We start from the raw sequence: 7,104 nt of genomic DNA on the forward strand, positions 1-7,104 counted from the left end.
TATCATATTCCCCTTCTCTCTGTAACCACCAACACAGACTGGTGGTGCTATTAAAAAACAAACAAACAAAAAAACCAAAAAACCGACTAAGCTCTAAATTCTCAGGAGAAACCATACAAGTAAGAAAACAATGAGATGACATATATAAAACTGTAAAAGAGGGCTCCAGGGAGCCCTGGTCGCCTAGTGGCAAGAAGTTGCGTTTTTAATCCTGAAGGCGCATGGTTCAAATCCACCAGATGCTCCACTGGAGAAGGAGGGGCGATCTCTTCCTGTGCCAGCTGGATCCTTCTCTCCTGTGCCAAGTTGGATCTCAATGCAACAGTACACAGCAAGGGAGGAGGGAAAATTAAAAAAAAAGAGCTTGATTTTTTCTTTTTTTGGCTGCACGTAAGTGTGTTCATTTTCTTAGCTAAAACATGGCTAAAAGCTTACAAAGTAAGTGGAAAAGGAAGATGCATGCTGAAAAGTTGTTAAGTGCCATCAAGTTGTAGACAACTAATAGTGACCCTAGGAATGAAAGACCTGAACACTTGTATAACTTCTGTTTTCTCCAAGTTCATAGAGTTTCTGGAGGCAAGCTCTTTCAAAACTGGATGCCGCTCCTGCTCCCAAGCTTGTTTTAATCAGGGAGCTCCACCAAACACTGTCCACTCAGGGTAACCTTATCACATTTGACACATCAGTGTCACAGTGTTTAGCGTCACAGCAACCATGAGTTACTTCTGTACAGCAAATGGACAGACCAGAGCTATACCACTTAGAAGAATGTTTGACCAAAACCAAAACCAGGCCTGAGGGCCGCAGATTAAAATCACCCAACTTTGGCTTGGTAGCATTGCTTTCTGTCCACTAGGCCAATGAAGCTCTCTCTATGTGTTTTTTGTTGTTGTTGTTGTTGTTAAGTGCTGTCAAGTCAAGTTGTAGATGACTCATAGCAACAAGAGGGGAGGAAATGCACCAAAGGAGTTCAGCTGGCTAATATTCTCAAAGTAGAAGGTGATGTTTCAATGAGTAATGTTCAAGAGATTGTAACTGTTGTGATACCCAAACATTATCAAGAGAAAATGCAATGTGATATAAATGATGAAAAAGATGACATGAAAATGGAGCCTGAGGGAGCTCTGGTGGCCTTGTGGCAAGAAGCTGCACTGCAATCCCAGAGGTATGCGGTTTGAATCCACCAGATGCTCTGCTGGAGAAGGAGAGACAATCTCCTCCTGTACCAGTCAGATCCAATTTGACGGTACATGCACACAAAAAAAAAGGAAGGAAGGAAGGAAGGAAGGAAGGAAGGAAGGAAGGAAGGAAGGAAGGAAGGAAGGAAGGAAGGAAGGAAGGAAGGAAGGAAGGAAAAGAAAATGGGATACCGGGCAGCAGTGGAGCAGCCTGAGGGGCAGCGACACCTGGGGGCCAGCCGGCGCGTCCCTCTGCGCGTGGCCCGGCGGGTGTCCCCAGGGAATGGGGCCTCCGCTCGGCCGATCAGGAGTCAAATGTGCGGTTCGAAGGAAAGATGGCGCCCCTCACCACAACGTCCAGTCTCTCCAGACGGGCTGGGACTCGGTCAAGTCCCCGGGAGCTGCAAGAGCAAGCCAGCTGCACACTAGCAACGGCGGTTGTCCTCATTTCCTCCTGCCTTTAGAAAGTTACTTAGGCACTTTTGACAATCCATGCAGAGCACGAAAGAAAAAGAAAATGCCAGCATGGCTTGTCCCCAGGTGAGCAAGCTCTGCAGGATCCCATTCAGCGGAAAAGAGCCAGACTGTTTTGAGTTCTTCTTGAATTGCCAGTTTTCAGCCTCCTCATGCCTCCATCTCCTTTAGACGACAGGGTAGTGGTGGCACTGTCTAGGCCCATCCGACCTCAGGATCTCAACCTTTGTCTAGACTCAAGCTACCTGGGCTTTGCTGTCCCAGGCAGTGACGGCCGCCCTCCTGTCATCGCTACCACTGTTGTGACCCTCAAAGCTGTGAAACTGACGTATATGCCCTCATCCAGCGGCTCTGCCTGCTCCCTGAATTGTGGATGCAGCAGTGCCAGCTGCTGCACTGTGGCAACCTATGACAAGGACAATCAGACCCCAGCCCAAGCCATCGCTGCCGGGACTGCCACCACGGCCATTGGAACCTCGACTGCCTGCCCTGCTTACCAGATGGCCAACAACAATGAGAACACAGGCCCTATGAGTCCATTAGGAGGGGTGGGCAGCCCTGTGTCAGGGACCCCCAAGCAGCTGGCCAGCATCAAGATCATCTACCCCAACAACTTGGCGAAGAAGATGAACAAGTGCAGCAAGAGCCATCTGCCGAGCCAGGGTCCCGTGAGCATTGACTGCAGGCCTTTCATGGAGCACAACAAGAGTCATACGCAGGGAGCTGTCCACATCAACTGTGCCGACAAGATCAGACGGCGCAGGCTGCAGCAGGGCAAGATCACTGACCTAGACTTGATTTCCTGTAGGGAAGGCAAAGACTCTTTCAAGAGGATCTTTTCCAAAGAAATTATAGTTTATGATGAGAATACCAATGAGCCCAGCCGAGTGATGCCCTCCCAGCCACTCCACATAGTCCTCGAGTAGCTGAAGAGAGAAGGCAAAGAACCTCTGGTGTTGAAAGGCGGACTTAGCAGTTTTAAGCAGAACCATGAAAACCTCTGTGACAACTCCCTCCAGCTCCAAGAGAGTGCAGAGATTGGGGGTGTTGCATCTACTGCCTCAGGCATTCTACCTCAGTCCATCCCCACCACCCCTGACATCGAGAACCCAGAGCTGACCCCCATCCTGCCCTTTCTGTTCCTTGGCAACAAGCAGAATGCTCAGGACCTGGACACGATGCAGCGGCTATGTCATCAATGTCACCACTCACCTTCCCCTTTACCACTACGAGAAAGGCCTGTTCAACTATAAGAGGCTGCCTGCCACCGACAGCAACAAGCAGAAACTCAGGCAGTACTTTGAAGAGGCTTTTGAGTTCATTGAGGAAACACACCAGTGTGGAAAGGGACTCCTCATCCACTGCCAGGCCGGGGTGTTCCGCTCTGCCACCATCGTCATCGAGGAAACACACCAGTGTGGAAAGGGACTCCTCATCCACTGCCAGGCCGGGGTGTTCCGCTCTGCCACCATCGTCATCGCTTACCTGATGAAGCACACTCGGATGACCATGACTGATGCTTATAAGTTTGTCAAAGGCAAACGACCAATTATTTCCCCAAACCTTAATTTCATGGGGCAGTTGCTAGAGTTCGAGTAAGACCTTAACAATGGTGTGACACCGCGAATCCTTACACCAAAGCTGATGGGTGTGGAGACAGTCATGTGATGATGGTTTGGAGGGAAAGGATTCCTCCTCCTCTTTAGAGACAAAGAGAAAAAAAGACTGTTTTTTGTTTTCTTTCTTTCTCTCATATTTTAAGACGGAGGTAAACTTGTGAATGAAAACAGACTTGTTCAGAAATTTATTTTTTAAAAGTGTGAGAAGCATTTCACTTCGGGTGTCAATGGTGTCTTTGTTGATGCCATCGATTCTAAGGTTCACATCCTACAAATGAGAAAGCAGAAAGATTAAAAGAGTCAATTATTTTTTTAAAGTAAAAAATAAAAATATGACAAAACTTGATTATTCCCCTTTCCTTTCACTGTTTATAGAAATTGTGGTTAAATAGTCTGTGCAGGTTCATAGACCTATGATGCTACACTCTGAAGCAATGACAAAGAACCAAAAGTAAGGAGAAAGTACATGAAGCCATGGGGCTGCCTGACCATCCACATAAAATGCAAATTCCAACCAAACCATGCTCTGCAGTACTCACAGATGCAGAGAGAAGATCAGGGCAGCTTAATGTAGAACCCTTCATTCACACATTCTTTAAGGAGACAAAGTGTACTGTTGATTTTGTGTGTTTCATGCTCTGGATTTTTTGTTTTTGGGTTTTTTTCCCCCTCTCTTGGCTTAAGAGATTCCCTCCCCTTATTTTTTATCATTGTACCATATGCCTTCACTGGCTTCTTGTGCAATAATATGATGTTTTGAGTGTATACACAAGCTAGTGCTGGCAGCCCAATAATAGATAAAATAGTGCAAATTTGCCAGCTTGGAGATAGAAAGGAATGAAATAAAACAAATTCTTTTCCTTAAAAAAAAGAAAAGAAAATGGAGTCTGATATTAAGAAAAACAAAAAGAACCTTCTAGACCAGCATGGACAATACCCAATTTTAATAAACCAAAGGCAGAGAAAAAGACTGAAAACAGAGAGAAAAAGGCACAGGAAAAAACAAATCCAAGCCAGCAAAGGGAGCAAAAGGTTTAGCCTTATAGACTCTGAAAGACTTTAAAAAACGTCACGTGCAACAGGTGAATACTTAAAATATATACATTGATTTCAGTTTCCACTAGATTGGAACTATTAATTTATGAATCCTAACTGACCTTTTTTCTTTGATTTGAACCCAACATAACTCAAGTTTGGTTTAGGAACTAGAATAAAATATCCTCTTTAGTGAAAAAAAAAAACCACCCAAAAAAACTATAAAAGAAAAAAAAAGGCAGCCAAGAATTCTATATCTGGCAAATTTTCCCTTAAATATGACAACGAAGTTGGGATATTTGCAGATAAATGGAAACTAAGGGAACTTACGAAAACCAGGCCATCTTTCCAAAACTAAAGACAGAGAAATAATAGTGAAATTCTTCAGAGAGAACCAACAATAGGCAACAATCCAAAGTTAACATACCCAACAAAATCATTTACGCACTGATCCAGATATAAAAATGTTGTTGTTGTTGTTACGTGCCACTGAGTTGCTTTCGACTCATAGCTACACAATTTACAACCCTGAACCCTGCTCTGTCTTAAGCCAATTTCATTGTCCCTGAAACACCTACACCCATTACCCTAGTTTTTGAGTCAATATATCTCATCCAGGTTCTTCCTCTCTCATGCTGTCCCTCCACCCTTTCAAGCATGATGATTTCCCTTTCCAAGGACTGGTCTCTTCTGGCAACATGCCCAATATATGTCAGACAAAGCCTCAGAATCTTTGCCTCCAAGGAGTAGCCTGGTTTCACCCTCACCAAGATGGACATACTCCATATTTTATAGAATGTTCAAGACTCTTCTCCAGTACCACAACTCAAAGGAATCAATCCTTCTTTCATCTTTAGTCATTGTCCAGGTTTCTGATGCATAGCAAGTAGTTGTGAAGACATGACATAAAAATACACAAAGTAAAATAGACTTTCAAGACTAAAAATAGGAGACCAGAAGTCTAAGTCATTAACTGGGGGCAACTAAAACAAAAAAAAAGGAAATAAATCGTGTAGTGCTTATGAGAAACCTATACTTGGATCAGGAGGCAGTCATTAGAACAGAGCAAGGAAACACTGCATGGTTCAAAATCAGAAAAAGTGTGCATCAGGGATACATCCAATCTCTATACCTTTTCACTCTATATGCAGAACAGATCACTGGGGAGGTTAGGCTTTATGAGGAGGAATATAATATCAGGATTGGAGGAAGACTCATCAACCTGCATTATGCTGATGACACAGCCTTGCCTGCTGAAACTGAGGAGGATCTGAGGCATTTGCTGCAGAAGGTTAAGGACTGAGCCTTCAATATGGATTGAAGCTCAACATCAAGAAAACAAAGATTCTCACCACTGGGCCGATTGGCAGCATCATGAAAGACAGTTAAGAGATTAAAATTGTTAACAGATTCAGCTTGCTTGGCTCCATTATCAACAATTTTGGTACCAGCAGCCAGAAAATCAAAAGACAAGTTGTATTGGGAAAATCTGATGTCAGAGACCCCTCCAGAGTACTGAAGAACAATGATGTCAGTCTGGAGACTAAGGTGCGCCTGATCCAGGTCATGCTCTTCGCAATTACTTGCTATGCATCAGATAGCTAGACAATGACTAAGGATAACAAAAGAAGAATCAATGCCTTTGACTTTTGGTGTTGGAGAAGATTACTGAATATACTCTGGACTGCTAAGAGGACAAACAGGTTCAGCCAAGAGAGGGTGAAGCCAGGCTGCTCCTTGGAGGCAAAGATTTTGAAGCTCTGTCTCACATACATTTGGCATGTTGCCAGGAGGGATCAATCCTTGGAAGAGGGACATCATGCTTGGAATGGGGGAAGGACAACACAAGAGGAAGACCCTTGATAAGATGGATTGATTCAGTGACTGGGGTAATGGGGGAAGGTGTGTCAGAGACAATGACGTTGGCTCAGGATAGAACAGAGTTCACAGCAGTTGTACACAGGGTCCCTATGAGTCACAAGTGGCTCAACAACAACATAGAACTTATAAACAGAGAGGAAGTTAAAGTGATTTCAGGATAAAGTGAACTGTTTCAGGCTTGGGAATAAAATACTAATATAAAGTGACCTTCAAGTAGATGACTGAACCTTGTTATCAAAATAAAAAAGAGGAAAATCATAGACTTAGTAAACAACAATGAAGGAAATTATGAGAAAAGCCATAAACAGAATGAACTCAGCATAAAAAAAGCAAGCGGAACAAAGAAATCAGTAACATCACAAAAAAAGAACATAGCAAAATGAGAGCAGTATAACCATACCTATAAATAATCACATTGAATGAAAATGGATTAAATATATCAGTCAAGAGAAGAAGATTATCAGAATGGACAAGAAAACATGACTCATTAGAAAAGACAGACTAAAACTCAAAGGCTGGAAAAATATATCAAGCTAATAGCAACCCAAAAAGAGCAGGAGTGGCAGTATTGATTTTTTTATAAAATAGATCTTAAGGCAAAACCAAGCATAAGAAAAAAAAAAGATCATTACATGATTGATTAAAAGGTCAACTGAACAATAACTGTCACCAAAGAATCTCAAGACACATAACTAAACTCAAACAGATTTTAATAAATAGACAACTCCACAATTACAGTTACTCTTGTTGCTCGTACCATTCAGTCAGAACCAGTCCAGACCTGACCCTCCAGTGGGTAAATTGCATGGCAGGAGATTCCCCACCTGCCTTTGTTGGTAGCACAGCTTCAACATGTCACTCTTAATGAAAGAATGACTACCGGCACTGGCTGAAAATCGCCTGTGACTTCATCCATA

The 7,104-nt window shown here is 43.3% G+C and overlaps 2 pseudogenes; both read left to right on the forward strand.

The window, feature by feature from the left end:
* The first annotated feature begins 419 nt into the window (after positions 1-419).
* LOC102858762 lies at positions 420-4,317 on the forward strand (annotated as a pseudogene).
* Positions 1,805-3,320, forward strand: LOC102847996 (annotated as a pseudogene).
* Positions 4,318-7,104: the final 2,787 nt, after the last annotated feature.

Source organism: Elephantulus edwardii, unplaced genomic scaffold (genome assembly GCF_000299155.1).
Source record: "Elephantulus edwardii isolate Elephantulus edwardi_28Jun2011 unplaced genomic scaffold, EleEdw1.0 scaffold00418, whole genome shotgun sequence".
NCBI lineage: Eukaryota > Metazoa > Chordata > Mammalia > Macroscelidea > Macroscelididae > Elephantulus > Elephantulus edwardii.